This window comes from Carettochelys insculpta, chromosome 4 (assembly GCF_033958435.1).
Source record: "Carettochelys insculpta isolate YL-2023 chromosome 4, ASM3395843v1, whole genome shotgun sequence".
NCBI lineage: Eukaryota > Metazoa > Chordata > Testudines > Carettochelyidae > Carettochelys > Carettochelys insculpta.
In genome coordinates, this window is record NC_134140.1 from 32,130,230 (window position 1) to 32,147,072 (window position 16,843).

Below are 16,843 nucleotides of genomic sequence, written 5' to 3' on the forward strand. Positions count from 1 at the left end.
ATGTAAGGTTTACAAATGCAAATGTTAGAATGATTGGGTTGTTCCTGTCCATCGTTAGATGGTATCTCCCTGGAGCTATAGCTACATCTGTGCCTGGCAGGATTGTGTTATCAGCAGTACATGTGGGTAGCACATGGCCATCTTTTAACTAAAGATCTATGGCCCTACAAAGAAGTTAAATTGGACATGCTTGCGTTTCAGCCTCTAAATCAATTTCTGGGATGTTTTCTGCAGATGTTGGCTGCTTCAGTTCTGTGAAAGAGTATATGGCAATGTGAACTGTAATAATTAAGCCTGAGAATTAGCCATATGATAATAGTAAGCGCAATAGCAACTAGCTGGAAAAAAAAATGAACATTTTGGTCTTGTCCTCAAATAAATGTTAAGCTCTTTGTGCTGGAAGACCAAGTCATAAATAGCTGTATTAGCTGTTGCAAGCTATACTTGTGCTTGCAACGCTCTTATTGGCTTCACTGAAGACTTAACTACAGGATGGATTTTCAGGATCTAATACTGATGAAGACTTAAAAGCAGGCTATTTTCCATTTAATATCAGTTTGGATATGTGGAATGTAACATATACCTATAGGACCACATTTATATTTTAAACAGGATGCACTTAAATTCCATTTTTGTTTTTTCTATTATATGCTATAGCTCAAAGTTGGATCCAAGTAACTCAAACATCCCTTGTATTGATTCATTGGAAAGCCTGACATTTAGTGTGATTTTTCTTTATATATATATATAGAAATATATATATAAACTTACAAGTTCTCTCTTTCCCTTTATCTCTTTTCTCTAAAATCATATCCTTTCCCTGCAGGGATCCTGGTCATCTCTGTGCTGACACTAACCATTAGCTCCTAGAGTGTAACTATTTGTGATTAGGACACCAAAACAAAACATGTTTGTCCCCCCACTCATCCTACCACTTACCTTTCATATTTGATCAAAATCATTCACCATTCCATTCTCCAAATGCCATCAGTTCCACCCAAATCATGATGATAACGCCCATTGAGTCTTCTATCTGTTCACAGCACATAGTAGCTTCCAGCAGACTTTTTTTTAACAGCTTCCTGATGCTTGTTTCTCATCCATCTGGAAGAACCTGGGAGAATAAGTCACAAGAGCTAGTTGAGAGGCAAAAGTTCTGGAAGGTTACTTGAAAAAATGCCATTGGTGGAAGCAGGTTTTAAAATTAAAATGTAAAGCTGAAGCCTCTAGCCAAAAGTAGGACAGAAAGTTGGTTTGATTCTGGTTATGCTAGTCTGTGGTGTCACATTTAATCTGGGATGGTGAAAAAATGTTATATCAAAGGATACTCACTGGCATAAGTATATTACCTGGGATCCACAGAGGATCTTGAAGTGATGTCAGTGTGAAGCTGCACACAGGGTAAGAGCGTAATAAGTGCTGTGTAATTACATCATATTTAGTTAGTGCATTGCTTCACGGGTAACATAGGCTTATTTTATGACTATCACTACTTTTGTTACCTGTTTCTGTTCCTTCTGGAAACCTTTCTGTATTTACCTCCCCCTGCCTTTGTCTACTCAGACATTCCTTCCCTCTTCATTTTGCTTCCTGGAGCAGTGCCCTGTTCATGTGGGCTTCACTACCATATCACCTGACAAAATGATTCTCAATGAAATATATAATTCTAATATTTAAATGGCACCATTAATCATTCCACGCAACACTCAAATGACAGTGGTGTGTGGGAGTTTGGTTTTTGATGAGGCATTGATTCAGAGTATAGGCTTAGTCAGGCACAACTGCATCAGTTCACAACTTAATCAGATTTTGAAGCATTTCTTTGTCTGATCTGGTGTGGGGTGAGTCAGCAGAGGATCTGCAGAATCTTAATCTGTCATGTCTGTCAAGAGATACCGCCTTGCTAGGTCTATGCCGGTGATGGGAACCCTACAAACAAAAACTTTATCTTTTTGTTTGTTTGTATATTTGTTTGTCTGGATCAACTGGAAGTAAGCAACAGCTTGTGATTAAACAGTACAATGTAATGAGAGAAACTAAACACCACTAATGTAGCTTAAGTAGGCTGCAGTTGTATTAATGTTAAGAAATTATCCAAGAACAACTCATCCAGTGGAGGTCAACCTTCCATTCATCATCCATAATACCTTATGGAGGGCTGACCTCAGCACTCAACTCCTTCCTCGACATCCTTGAGTTAGTCTGAGATCACTCTTAGTTTTGATTAGTGTTGATTACTAGTCTGGTAGACCATCTCACTCGCTGGTTCCTCACTCATGAGTGGTCGTAGATGTCCTCCACTTGATGCTTCAAAAGTGGGACTTTCCGTGGCTGTGTCCTGGAGCAACTGCGAGTGTCTTGCATTCTGGTCCTTCGAAGGCCTCAGCCTGGGCTCCATAGCAGACAACACATTCCTCATCCCATGCATCCAGAGGCTACTCCACGTGTTCCCTCCACTTTTCCGTGTGCACAAGGTGCTCCTCAGACATGATCCTTATAGCCTCAGCGTGGGCTCGCAAACACTGGTACCCACACTGATGGAACGTTCCATGATTCTGCTGATTCAGTTTCTCCTTTCTCTAGATCTCATCGCATGGAACGGTGGCCACCTTTGCCATTTGCACCTGCAGTCCCTTTTCCTCCTGGTGTGGTGGCTTCATGGTAGAATCCTGCTAAGCAGGCTTGCTCAGGGCCAGTGCAGCAGGTCCGTCTTAGCCACTGCAAGCTTTCTATGTAATGATCATATCAGGCCAAATGTACATGCTTCCCCTGCTGGTGCAGGCAGTGTGACCCTCCACCTGTGTCTACCTCTGTGACACAGGTGCTCAACTACCTCGTTTCCCTGAAGCAGCAACACCTTGCTTCTTCCTCCCTAAAAGTTCACCTGGCAGCCATCTTGGCCTTTCATCCAAGCTGACCTGAGAGGTAGTTACTAGGGAAAAACTTTCCAACATCCATGTATGCACACTCAAATAGATATAAGCAACAAATCTTGAACAGTTACAACAGTGAGTAACCATTTCTTCTTGGTATAATCACATAGTAATCTCTTCAGGGTGCAGACTTCTGCATTTAACTTAGTCCATCATATTACAATCGCATGCAACAATAAGTGTTAATGGAACTCAAAAAATAATTAGATAAGGTGAACATCCATTCATGACTTACATACATTCTAGTAAAAAGTCAACCATAAGCCTAATTTTTAAGGCAACTCTTATCTCAGGCGACCCTCCCAAAGTAGGCCTAGGTATACTGAGTATAATCTTTATTAGGAGGTCATTTCCCTTTTAGCAATTATTTTTTCCAGTTCCCTGAGTGATAAGTAGGTTTTACCGTATATCTCAGAAAGCATTCATAAATCTTCAGCTTGCTGTTTAGCTGAATATTTTAGGGTTGCACACCCTCTCATTCTACACAGGTTTAGTGATTAGAGGGGCAAATACATTTACAAATTTATTGTGGTTTTGTGTTACGGTTCTAAGTAGTCCGTATGGGTTATGGTACAGACATGCTAGTCTTTTGGGAAACACTTTTTCACATTGTTTCAGGGTGTTTTTTTCTTGTTTTTGAAACTTGAGAGTTAGGCTAGTAATTTCAAACAGTGAACGACATTTACAAGGCTTCTTTCACAAAGCCTCGGAACAATATGAACTGTGAAACCTTCAGAAGAAATACAAATGAAAAACTATATTTGTATACGATCCCCAAAAATAAATACAAATATCTCACAGAGGCGTGTAGTGTTGTTAAAATAGTGAAATACAAAGAGGGATGTGACTGCGGAATACATTGAATTTACATTAAATGTATTGAAATAAATTATATCCTTTTGAAACGTTTAACAAAAATGTTTTTCCATGTGGCTAAAAGCTTACATATTGAGGTATAAGGTTATAGGTCAACAGTGCCATCATACTTCACAGCTGTATTGTTATCTTACCACTTATTAAGGGAACTGCAGTACTATTTCAAATACATGACAACTTGAAGTCAGTAATTGTCATTCAACTTCCTCTATCAACTTGACCAATGTGACTTTCTCTGTAAGGAATAAAGAACAAATCTTTGTTTTGTTCTTAGGAGTTTCAAGTAGTCCTCTCAAAAACTTTTTTCCTGTAAAAGGATTGCATTGAAGCCAAAGTTTGAAGTGTTTGGACGTTCTCTTCCAAATTGTGGGTGGTCTCTTTCTCTGAGAGCCTATTAACAGCACAATTACAAGTTATAACTTTTTTTCTTGAAGTCCTAAAGCAAGAGAAATAATCTGAATTTTGTAAAAAAGGAATCTACTCAGAAGACCAGACTGTTTCTTTTAAAAAAAAAAAATTGCTAAAACTCAAGTAATTAAATGTGTGATCCTGTTTATGCTCGTTTTATTTTTGTAACATTTGTCATACTAAGAGATTTTATTGAAATGAAGGAATAGCAATGAGTCATTATATTTATATTACAATAAAATGTTTTCTCCATCCGTAATTTTATGCAATGCATTTGTAATAAATTGATTTCAGTGCACTTTTGGAGACATTGCAGAATTCAATTGATTTTGTGGCCTATAGACTGGCTTTCATAACAAGGTTGAGATGGGAGATTTTGCTTCATTCCAGGATCTAAATATCAACTTATAAAACTACAAAAGAGTTGGTACTACTGATATTTTCATCCTGCGTGGATTGTAAAATCATCAGGACTTAGTTTTGTGGTACCTAGCATTTCTTGTGAGAGTCCTGGAACCAAACTGTTCCTGGAGTAGTGATGTTGATGATAATTTCTGGTACTAACTATAGTAATTTTAATATTTGTGATATAGTGCCAGTGCCAATATTTGAGGAGTTGATAAACTGTAGTTGCAAACAGACAATGATATTATCTAGATCAAGGCCTCATAGTTTCTTTTTTTGTCTGTTTTAGGCAATCTATTGCCTTGGCCTACAAGAAGAGTATTACAATGACAATCTACTGTTTACAATAATACAGTGCTACATACAATGGACAGTACTTTTAGTTGTGTTCAAACATAGATGTACAAATGGGTATCAAGAGTTTGAATGGTTTAAATCTGAAGGATGAATGGAATTTAGGAAAGCAAGGGAGGGTGTGTGTGTGTGTGTATAAATAATTTAAAATGAGATGAAAACGAAAAGGGACGATGAAGCTCAATATCAGGGAAAAGAAAACCTTTTATGATTGATATTTATCTTGAAGTTTGCCAAATTAAAGTGGTGAAAGAACTATTATTGTCAATATTTGTGACTTAACTGGGCAAGACACTATAATATTTACAGTAGAACAAATCCTGAATTAACAAGGGAATGATTAAAATGACTTTCTTTCACAACATCTGATTGTCTCAGGAATCAGTGGTAGAGCCAGTGGATGGCATAGTGAATAACTCACAAAACTGAATTGTGATCTACTAGAACTATTTCTTAAAATTGGTTTTGTGATTTTTTTTTTAAGAAGTTACTGAAACATTGTTCTTCAGTTCCCTTCTCCAAAGGAGGGGTAATATACGCATTATGGGCATTGTGAGATTTTAATTCTCATATGGCAAACACTCTAGAAGTGCAAGGTGGTGGATGGCAAAATAACACTAGTGCTGCTGATAGGCAATATATTTTGCAGAGAAAAACAGAATCGCATTTCTTAGATTAACACTTACCAAGTATCTGCAGAATGACTTGATAATTTTTTTCCCTCTGTGTTTGCTTTAGTTGATCTGTATGTGCCAGGTAGGCTTGGATATTATGAGGCATTTGAGTAAGGAGTAACATCATAAATAGATTGTTGTACTGAGAGTTGTGAAACACTAACCATCTAGTAGTTTTCCATTTGTGGACTTCTGGGAATCAGCAGACTACACCTATGATTTCCAAAAGAGTCTGCACCTCCATTCAAAATTTTTAGCCATCCTCAGATTTAAAAAAAAAAAAAAGAGTTGAGAATCACTGATCTGTAGTCCATCTTGTCAGTATAGAGCAATTAACTGGGTAACTTCATTTAATTGGAAAGGTACCTTTTATGTAATATATTTGCTGTGGTACAGGCGTACAGAACAGGGCCACAACACAATCTATGTATCCGTGTTTGTTCATTAAGGATGAGTTACAATTTGATACGCTTTGTACCATGATGGAAATTTAAACTTCAAATATGCTTAATAGGTTCACTTTAGTCTTCACCTAAGCTGTTAATGTTAAAGGAAATGGTCTGTCCTGCTCACTCTCCTTGTGTTTATACAGCAATATAATGCTTTAATCGTTTCTCTATACTCAGTAATTGTTCTCATTAGTTTGTATCACATTTTACAGTCTTGAAAACAATTACTTAAAAAAAAAAAAGTTACTGTAATGCAGAATGAATGGCACTAAAGAATGCCTGTACAGCAATAAAAAAGGCTTTCAGACCAGTTTCCCTTCTATATTGGAACAATTAGGAAAAATTGTTTTCGTATATTACGTGGCAGTGAATAGAGAATCTAAATCAACAAGACCGCCTGAATGAAAGTCTTCACTGCATAGAAAACCCAGTATGAGACAGAGATCTTTTATTTTGCTTTCTCTCTCAAATGTAGAAAAAATAGCATCTATCCAGTACCATTAGGTACTCTGCCATAAATTACTTTAACAAATCAAATTGGGGATAAAAGAACACAAAATTCTCCTATGACTTCACTATAGTCTACAAATCTCTTTACCATCAAAAGCCTAGTTATGAAGTAGCTCTCACCGAAGCACCTTATGGTATTCCAGGAAGGCCAACAAATCAGACCTGACTGAGATCAGAGAGGAAAATCTTGTTCCAAGCCAAGGGTCTGTCAGTCTGTCCTACAGAGCAACCTCAGGACAGACTGATGTGAAGCAGGGCACGAATTAGTTTTGAACTCTGTGCTTAGATTGCACCTACCGTGAAGTGTAAACTCAAGCATTATGACAACCTTAACATGAGTTCAGACAGTCCCTTGGGGAATTTCAATCTGTCTTCTTACCCGAGTGTGCCTAGTTTTGTGATAGATTGCCCCTTACATCAAAGATCACAGCAATACTCAGGTTACTCTCCATCCTAAAGGACCAGTCAGTTATCCCACCAGAGACTGGGAGTGATTGACCCATTACAAAAGCAGTTTCTCCACTCTTGATGTTCACATCTCCACATTAGCAACTGACAGTGGGCCACATCCCCCCTGACTGAACTATTTCTTCTCTTCTCTCTTGATGTTCACAACTCCATGTTAACTGCTGATAATAGGCCACATCCACCCTGACTGAATAGACCTTGTCAGCTCTGGCCCTCCACTTTACTGAGAGACCCACCCTTTAAATCCTCCTCTAAACACCCCCCACCACTCATGCATCTGACAAAGTGGGTCTTTGCCCAGGAAAGCTTATGCTCCAAAATATCTTTTAGTCTATAAGGTACCACAGGACAAGTTGTTGGTTTTGAAGATACAGACTGACTTGGCTACCTCTCTGATACTTATCCCACCTTAGATCTCACACTATAGACACCACTCATAGTTTACTATAGGACTGGCTATCTGAAGAGTCATTAAGTTGGAAAAGGAAATGAGATTTTTACAGGTTAAAATATAAACATATACATGCTTTACACATATGAGTTCCAGTATTAAATTTCAAAAAGTAAAGACGCTTCTGTTATAAATAAGTTCTATACGTTCTTCAGGGCTAATCCAAGCTAAGCCCTGGGGATTCTCTACTTATGCTTAGTGATCTTTACTCCTCAGAATTTAATAATTTTATTCCTTCTCCCTTTGCTTCAAGTTGCCAATTCATCTGTTGCAAGAAATTCAGTAGTATGTCTCCTCTTCTGGGAGCTGGGAGTGAAGAAAAATGTTTTTGCATTTGGTATTGATGGTCCTCTTGGGCTGCATTAGCACTAGCAAGTTCTTCTGAAAGATTTTTTGAAACAAGGGGGCTCTTTTGAAAGAGCCCATGGAGCATCTACAGACAAAGCATTCTTTTGAAAGTAAACAGAAAGAATGTGGTTCTCCTTTCAAAATCACTCTTCCTTTCCTCCAGGCAGAGCTCTCCCTTTTGAAAGAAAACATGTGCAGATGCTTCTCAGGGACCTTCTTTTGAAAGAACAGTCTTCATTTTCAATCCCTGTCCCATTCTTTCAAAAGAGTGGGGGGCTGTGTGGACACTTTCGAAAAGCAGATCGCTCTTTTGATCTACTTTTTTGTGTATGGATGCATTCTTTCAAAAGAAGTTCTTTTGGAAGAGAACTTCCAGAAGAGCTGCTTTTGAAAGATCTCTGTAGGGTAGACATAGCCTTGTTGGGCAAGAGGTAAAATCTGCTTTTGGAAAGTAATAGTTCGTGCTTTTGTTAATGCTTCTTTCCTGTTTGTACTATTTACAGTTACTGAGCAAACACTTAAATTTTACTGGTAGCGTTTAGACATTATGGAATATGTTTTAAATTGCAAGTGCTTTTTTTTTATATCCCTGAAGTCTGTTTTTACCATTCTAAAACACAAATGAACCAGACAGGTTTCAGGCATGTATTTGTCAATGTACTGATGAGTCCTAGGGCTCTTGGCATGAGCTTGCATCTTGCCTGCCAGTATCACAGAGCCCATTATGCAGAAAAATCTATTGCTATCCCAATCTTTTAAATTGAGGAGGATCCAATTTTAACACTTCCATGGGTGGCGACTGTTGCAGCATGACACAAGAAGGGAGATGGTCCACTGAAGTACAGACATCTGAGGCTCTATAGGATTATATAAGTAATGTCTTAAATTCAATCCAGAAACCAATAAGCAGCACAGATTATGGGGCACAGATTTCATGTACTACCACAGGGCAAAATAGTTTAATAAGTAGACCTCTGAATTTTGCATTAACATGAATTTCTGGATTGATTTTAAGGTGCAGTTCCATATAAACTACACTGCAGTTATCTACTCAAGCAGTGAGAAAGACTGGATCGGTTAAATACAAACATTCAAAAATACATAAATGGTTTAGTTTGGGAATGAATATTTTTATAAATGCTATAAAACAACTAAGTAAGTATATATCATTTTTAAAAATCCAGGGTATATTTTTCTATACCACATTAAATTTCATTCGCTAGTAGAAATGTGGCAAAGAAAAGCTGGCAGCCAAGGGGAGTTAAATACCAGAAAAACTGTGGGGGCAAGTAGAGTAGATGTCTTCACTAATACAGTAACTGCACTTCAGAGTGTTATAATAATGATAACCTGGCCCCTGTCTTCCTTCCCTCCTACAAATCCTGCAACTATTACCTGGTTTATTCCACCATTCACCACCACAGAACTTCTCTGGACTGAACTAATAAAAGCTACTCATGTTTCTATTCCAGTTCAGCTTTTGAACTTGTATGATCAATATCTTTAAATTTGTGAAAATCAAAAAATGTTACTTCATATTTCGCTGCATATGATTTCAATCTGTAGAGTGTGGTTCAATTTTATATTTTACTAAGAATATATAGGCTTAATTTGTTGCATTTTTAGCATGAGGTAAGCAGATCTATGGTATAATGCATATACTGTATGCTCATGTAAAATAATGGTGAAAGAACCTACGGACACAGAATAGGCACTTCTTTTTGAGCTGATTTGTAAAACTGAATAAATAATGTCTTGATTTCAGTGCCTCCTGTCTGACTCAGTAGTTCTTCCTTTTCTTTTAAAATCAGGACACATTACTCATTTTCCATTACTCAATACTTCCCAAAGTAGAAGATGGCAGTACAGATTTATGATATTACTGGTCAGACTGTAAGCCATGGAAGAAAATAAAATTACCACTAATTAAATGTACAAGTAGATTTGCCATCTACAAAAGGTCTATTGCACCAAATGAAATGATAGTTTTTGCACACACAGAAATAGATCCAACCTTAACAGTGCATGATATCTATCTATTGCTATTTCAATTTATATGATTAAAATAATAACATTGCATTGTAAGGTTAATGGGATGCTCGACTGGAAACTGTGTGTGGTAGGTAATAAAATAGCTGCAATGCAGTATTGACTTCATTTGCTAAGAGCTGATGCAGTAGATCATATTCATTTATATTAGTCTGTATAGTGACTTTATCTTTAGAACCTCTAGGAAAACAATAACATGTACAAATCTCCAGATTATTTTTATATGAAAACAGATGAGAATATTACACTGGTCTGAAATGCAAGTGTTGGCAAGATTCTGCTATAATCCTGCTTTCCATCATACTAAGATGCAATTACAACTGTTCTTATGAATAAAACTCCAGCAATTAAGCCCTGTTTTCAAAAATAACAACATAGATTTGTTTATTAAAATGAGGTCTTACTGGCATTTCTACAGAATATACTACAGCTTATTTACTAGTAACAGAGAGACAGCTGTGTTAGTCTGTATTCTATCAAAACAAAAAAGCAGTCATGTAGCACTTTACAGACTAATAAAATAATTTATTAGATGATGAGCTTTGGTGGGGCAGACCCACTTCTTCTCAAGTTGGACTGTCCCACAAAAACTCATCTAATAAATCATTTTGTTAGTCTGTAAAGTGCTACATGGTTGCTTTTTTGTTTTTATTTACTAGTGTGTGCTGAAATATCAATATAAAAACAAATAAATTAACCACACTTTTTCTCTTTCTAAATACTTTAGTTTGAATTGGCAGAATGTTTTATTTCATATTTGCTCAGGGATAATTTTATTCAGGTTCAGCACATTTAGGTGCTGATTTTGAGACCATCTTCAATCTAACTTTTTTTGGATACAAAAGTAGAGGCAGAAATTCAAGAGAAGTCGTACGTGAGGCAAACAAAAATTGAGATTTCTGGTGCATGTGTATGCGTTCATAGTTAGGAGTTTTGGTTGTTGATTTTGGGAGTAGGGGTTGGTACAATCAAAACAGCACAAACCCACAAAGTTTCTCCCCATATTCCCTTCACACAGCTGAACCGTATTTAAACTCAAAACAAACATCCATTTTAAAAGGGCCTGTTCATGTGTCACAGAGCTCCCATCCTAGTTACTCATCAACCAACCCCAATCCCTGAGGGTGCAACTACACTAGGAACTAACTTCGAAGTTAACTGCAGGCTCGAAGTTAACTTCAAAGTTAGGCACTACATCAAAGTAGCCTGCAGAGAATCTACACACATTTTCCCTTACTTCAAAGTTAACTTCGAAGTAGGGAGCCCAACTTCAAAGTCCTTACTCCATTCCAGGAATGGAAAAGTGCCCTACTTTGAAATTTAACTTCCAAGTAGTGTGTGTGCAGATGCTCTACTTTGAAGTTGTACTTCTAAGTAAACAACTTTGAAGTTATTTTTGTAGTTAATGTGGGCACAGCCTGAGTGTCTGTTCTCAGACTCAAAGCCTGACTAGTCTCAATTGCACCTGATTACCTTTGGAGGGGTAAGAATTTAGTACTTAATTTCTTTGTCAATATCTGTCTTGAGGAAGCCAGGAGCTTCCCCATGGGTGCATCTTTGAATGGGGTATATCATTGCTGTTGGCTTCCCCCTACTAAAGAAGTGCTAAGCTTACATGTTAGATGAGTCAATTGTTTGCTAATACCTTAGGCTGCATCTATACAGAGAGGGCTCGGTATTATCACATGACTTCACTGTAAATACCATTAGCTTGATTTAGGGAGAACTTATATTGAGAGTACAGTATCACAGTTACGTGAAGGGTATAGCATCCAGCTCAATATTCAGAAGCTCAATTAAAGGCCTGTGTGGAAGCATCACATATTAAAATCGAATTTATTAGTCTCCACAAGTGTCTCACACATCTATGTACAGTGCTCCTGTCTCCTAGCTCCCCGCGACTGGCAGGAGCTGGAAACTGACCAGAGCTGCTGCGTTCCTATGGGATGCCTGGCCCCATGCCATGGCCGGGCGGCTTGAGCCATGCAGGGCCAGATGCCCATGGGCAGGTACCCACCTGGCAGATGCCCTTGGCCACATTCAACCAGGCGCCCCCAGCCAGCAGGCTCCTGCAGCTCTCCCACCGTAGCCTGTGCATGACAAGGAGTTGAGGGTTTTGGGAGAAGGTTTTCTTTTGCAGCGGGGGTGGTTTTGGGTGTGTTTTTTGGGAGGTTGTTTATTGGGGAAGATGGGGTGGGACTGGGGATGGGGGAGCCTGCAGGGACGGGAAGTAAACCCTCACATTAACAGACCATGGGGAAGAATGGAGAGCTCTTCCCCAACCCCCAGTAAGTGGAGGGTTTACTGTACTAGGGGGAGCTGGAAAACTAACCAGGGCTGCTGCACCTGGCTCAGAATATGGGCCTGACAGAATTGTGGGATGGGTTCCCACAACGCACTTCTGCAGCAGTTGATGTTTGGTGATTTCAGCGTGGAAGCAACATGTAGAAATTGTTGGTAGCCTGTGGGAAGTGAGGGTACTCAAAATCTAATTTAAAAACCTGGCATTACAAAATGGATTTTAATAAAGTCGAATTTATCTTGTAGTGTAGATGTAGCCTTACAAATATTCCATCAAAGGCCATGTTACTGGAGAAGCCGTATAAGCCAGTGCATGTGATAGTGCGTCTTTGTGGTTTAATCTTTCCTGAATACATAGTATAAAAAGCAAAGCCTGCCTATAGAACTCATAAATTGGCCTAATAATTTGGATTATATCTACTCTACAAATTGCTAAACAGAATTATGAAAAGAAAAAGCTATAAGAGGCTGGTGAGGCAGATAGAATTTGTATACATCAGCTGAACTTACCGGGTTTGAATATTGTTTCATTGCACCCTGTGGCAATAAGAGCTGCAATTTCCTGTGTGTTTTCGTTCCAATTATATACAATTATTTCAGTTAATTTTTCCACTTTTCTCATTCAGTCATTCATCCTGGAATTCTTAATACTATTTCCTAGACATGCTGTCTTTTGTGTAAACTGTAGGCCTATTATATTTCTGCAAAATAATTTATTTCTTTGGGAGTGTCCATTTGCTGTAAAATGCCCATATTGGAAACAGGCTTATGCCCCCCTCTCAAGTTCAGGTTTGCGCTTGTGAAACCAAAATGTCACAGGGTGGTGACTTTGTGAATTCATTCATAAATGAATTTCCATACTTGAGGAAAGGTATTGAAGAAAGAACAAAGATGCTTACAGGAAAGTTAACCAATGGCTGCCAGAGACTGGCTTTCTTCTTTCAGAATATAGAGGCTACTTACAAAAACAACCAGAAATGGTCGTAACATAAATATAGTACAGAGTTTCCTTCTGTATCCCTGGTTACTCTACATAAACTCTACATAGATCATAGACAAGTCCTGGAAATAAATGAGGATTTTTATTTGGTTAATTTAATGTGATTTATATCAGTTTTAAATAATATAAGTATATCGTAATTCAATTTTAGCTTATTACCATTCTTTCAGGTCTGAATAAGCTTGGTTAAAACTAGTTTATTACAAATTCTGTCTTTTTTACATTGAGCCTAATTTTCCTCCATTTTTTTCTTTCTTTGTACATCAGAAGTACCACCACTGAAGTCTATTGATTTAAAATGGTGTACAAAAATCAGGAGCAGTATTTGGAAGAATTAAAAATTAACAGGTTGTGTTAAGCCTATTGTGGGTTTTTTTGATTTTTTTTGGGTGGGGGAAGAGGGGATAAGTTATCCCAGTGATAAGAAAAGTTGTTTGATGTGAGAAGTAAATTTGAAACATTATGTAAGTACTAAGAACTTTCCCCTTATCTTCACATATTGCTTTAGTGAAAATAAGAGAAATTTTCTCTCAGTAAGTTTGACACTTTACATGCATTTGGTCTCTTTCTTTAGGACAAATTTTTTTTTACTGTTACGACTAAGAACGTTCACATAATGTAACTGACATTTTATGAGTCTCTTGAAAATGTGTTCTATCAACCTTTCTATCCCTACCACATGTAAGGATGGAATTAGAAAAGGCACAGATCACAAGGTTCAGCAGCCACTGCAACCCAGTACATCAAACTTCAAATTTAGTATATTCATCAGTGTACTTTGGGTACATATTCTCAATATGTGGAATTTGATCTCTTTGTGTGGGTCCAGCAGGAAAAAAAATTTTGCTCTGCTCTCCCTCTCAGATAAGAAAAAAAAATACATACTGAGTGTTTTGCTGGAGGAGTGATCTGGCTGCACAAATATTTGTAGGTGCTTCTGTGTGCGGAGACTTCATCTCACTAAATGAGGCAGATTTTGGCCATTAATAGCCTGCATTATTTTTTTATTTCAGATTTTAGGTACCTCTTCAACTTCACTAATTTCATCTGTGTATCTTAACTTTATGAAAAATTAAAAGAAAATGTGATACCTTGAATCAGCAGCCAGTGTCAGTATGTGGATAATGTGGCCATAGTTTGTTGCAATTGCATGGAGATATATCCTATCACTGTAGCAAGATCAGGTTTTTATTGCAAATTTGCCTTGGTATATGTTGGAACAGTGAAAGGTTTGAGTCAGGTAAAATTTGTAATTTAAAGAGAAACGTAAATATAGATTTCTTCTGCTTATGGTTATAATAAAAATTCATAGAGAAAAAATAATTACCAGAACTACTGCTGAAGATTACTATTTCATTCATTGCCATTGAATTTATCACCAGACCAATGCAGTCATATTCCATTTTCAAAATTATGTAAGTGCTTGGAAAACTAAATCTCAGTTCACAGGTTCTCTCTCTGTTTCACCCACTTTTAGTAATAGGTAGCAGTGTCTAGTTTTAGATTTGCTTTGGTAGATGTGTGAATTACAGCAGATTTAGCAAATATATTCAGGATTTTCCTTTCTTCCCTTCCTCCTCCCCTCCTTCCTTAAGTTTAATAATGATCTGGATAAATAGGACTTGCTATGTATACACACGGAATTATTTTTCAAAACAAGTTATGACTATACATTTAGTAATTTAAAAGATGGAGCTGGATAAATTTTACAGTGTATGAAGTGTCGTGAATTCTTCATGCTGTTTTTGGGGTTCACAAATCTAGTTTGAGTTCCTCAATTCTGTTTCCTATAATGCAGTGTTTACCAAATTCATTTGGCTACAGAACCCTTTTAAATTTGAAAGAATTTCGCAGAACCCCATGCCGGGGTCTCTACCCCATGAACCCCAAAACTGCCATCCATCTCCAGGCTTTACCAGCCTTTGCCCTCAAATCCACCCCCCTGTTCCCAAGCCTTACACCCCATCCTCCAAACCGGCTCCTCCATCACCAGGCTTAACCCCTCTCAGCCCCAAACCCATTCCTCACCCCCTTTCTCCAGGACTAACCTGCCTCAGCCCCAAAGCAGACCCCAGGACTAACACATCTGTGGAACTGGTTGGGGAGCCTAAGCCAGACAGCCACATGCACCCAGTGGAAGGAAGGCTGGTTTTGAGGTGTTCCTCTAGCAAGGGAGCACTAAGCCATGCCCACCAGTGGAGTGTGGCTGTTCTGGTAGTGGACTTCCCTATTCGGGGACATGGCTCCACTGAGGGGGATAAAATGGCAAGCTGCCTCCTCCCACCCAAAAAGGGCTGGCCCAGAACACCAGGGACTGTAACAGCTACATCCCAGATCCCCTGCAGCCTGGTACCACAACCCCAAAGCCCCTCTCTGAATCAGCAGAGCAGTTTCGGAACCCCGTGGCGGTAAATCCAGTGACGGCTATGTCCAGGTCCCTGAGTCAGACAACCCTCTGCAGCAGCATGGCATTGAGCACAGGGACCACCTGTGGGGTGGGAAAAAGCACCAATGAGGGTGTGTAGGGTGCCCCAGGCCCCTCCCCCCAGTCTCCCCTCCCAGGCACCTCCCCGTATAACCCCCCACCCAGCCCCTCTCTCCCCAGCCCCACACCTGAGCCCCCATCGCCAGCCCCCCGCTGCCCCCAGTGGGTGCGTGCCCAGGCCTCCTTACCTCCATGACGACGGCCTGACCATGGCCTTTCCCACTCCAAACTGGTGTCCATGGCGTGGTAGCTGTCTGGAGTTGCCAGCTTCCAGACAGCTATTGCGACCCTCTTCTCGACGGGGAGAGCGCACCGCATCCGTGTGTCCTGGTGCCTCAGTGCAGGGGTGAGCCACTGGCAGAGCTCCAAGAAGGTCTGGCAGCACATGCGGAAGTTCCGCAGCCACTGGTCGTCGTCCCACTCCCACATGACCAGCTGCTCCCACCAATCAGAGCTGGTGGGGTAGCTACAGAGGCGGTGGGGCATCCAGCAGGGGAGGAAGAGGGAAGCCTGGTGATCAGGGGCATCCCTGTCTGCCCCCTGGGAGGGTTCCTCTGCCAGGAGCTGCTGGGCAGCCTCTCATGCAGCACCTAGCAGGGCGCTTGCTCCCTGGGTGACTACGTGGAGGGCTTCCAGCTGCTGCTGGAGTCCATAGTTGCTGCGCGTCTGTCTGCGAGAGTGTGGCTAGTGCTCTGCAGACCTTGTGCTGTGCAGGCTGGGTGTGTCTGGGAGGGGCCCTTTTAAAGGAGCAGCTTGCTGTTGCCCCAGAAGGGCTAGTCCAGCCCGTGACCCAATCCACAGGCTTTCCTGGCCCCTTTTTTCAACAGGGAGCACCTGTGTGTGTGGACACTCCACATTTCTGTCTGGGGTGGCACCTTTCGATGTTCCCCTCACTACTTCGACGTTGAACGTCGACAGCACCAGTCCTGGAGAATGTGTAGATGATACGCATCAAAGTAGCCTATTTCCATGTTCCTACTTCGAAATAGGCTCCTTCGACCTAGTGTGCTAGTGTAAACGTAACCATTGAATTTAGTTCTACTGTTTCAGTGGCGGCAGCACCCAGAGTGTCAATGGGATTTTCTCATGGAACCCTGGGGTTCCATGAAACACCATTTGGGAAACGGGTACA

General features: G+C 39.7%; 1 protein-coding gene across 3 annotated transcripts in view; it reads left to right on the forward strand.

The window, feature by feature from the left end:
* The window catches only part of SLIT2 (slit guidance ligand 2), a 372,755-nt gene that overhangs the window by 206,338 nt on the left and 149,574 nt on the right, over positions 1-16,843 (forward strand). The window lies entirely within an intron of this gene.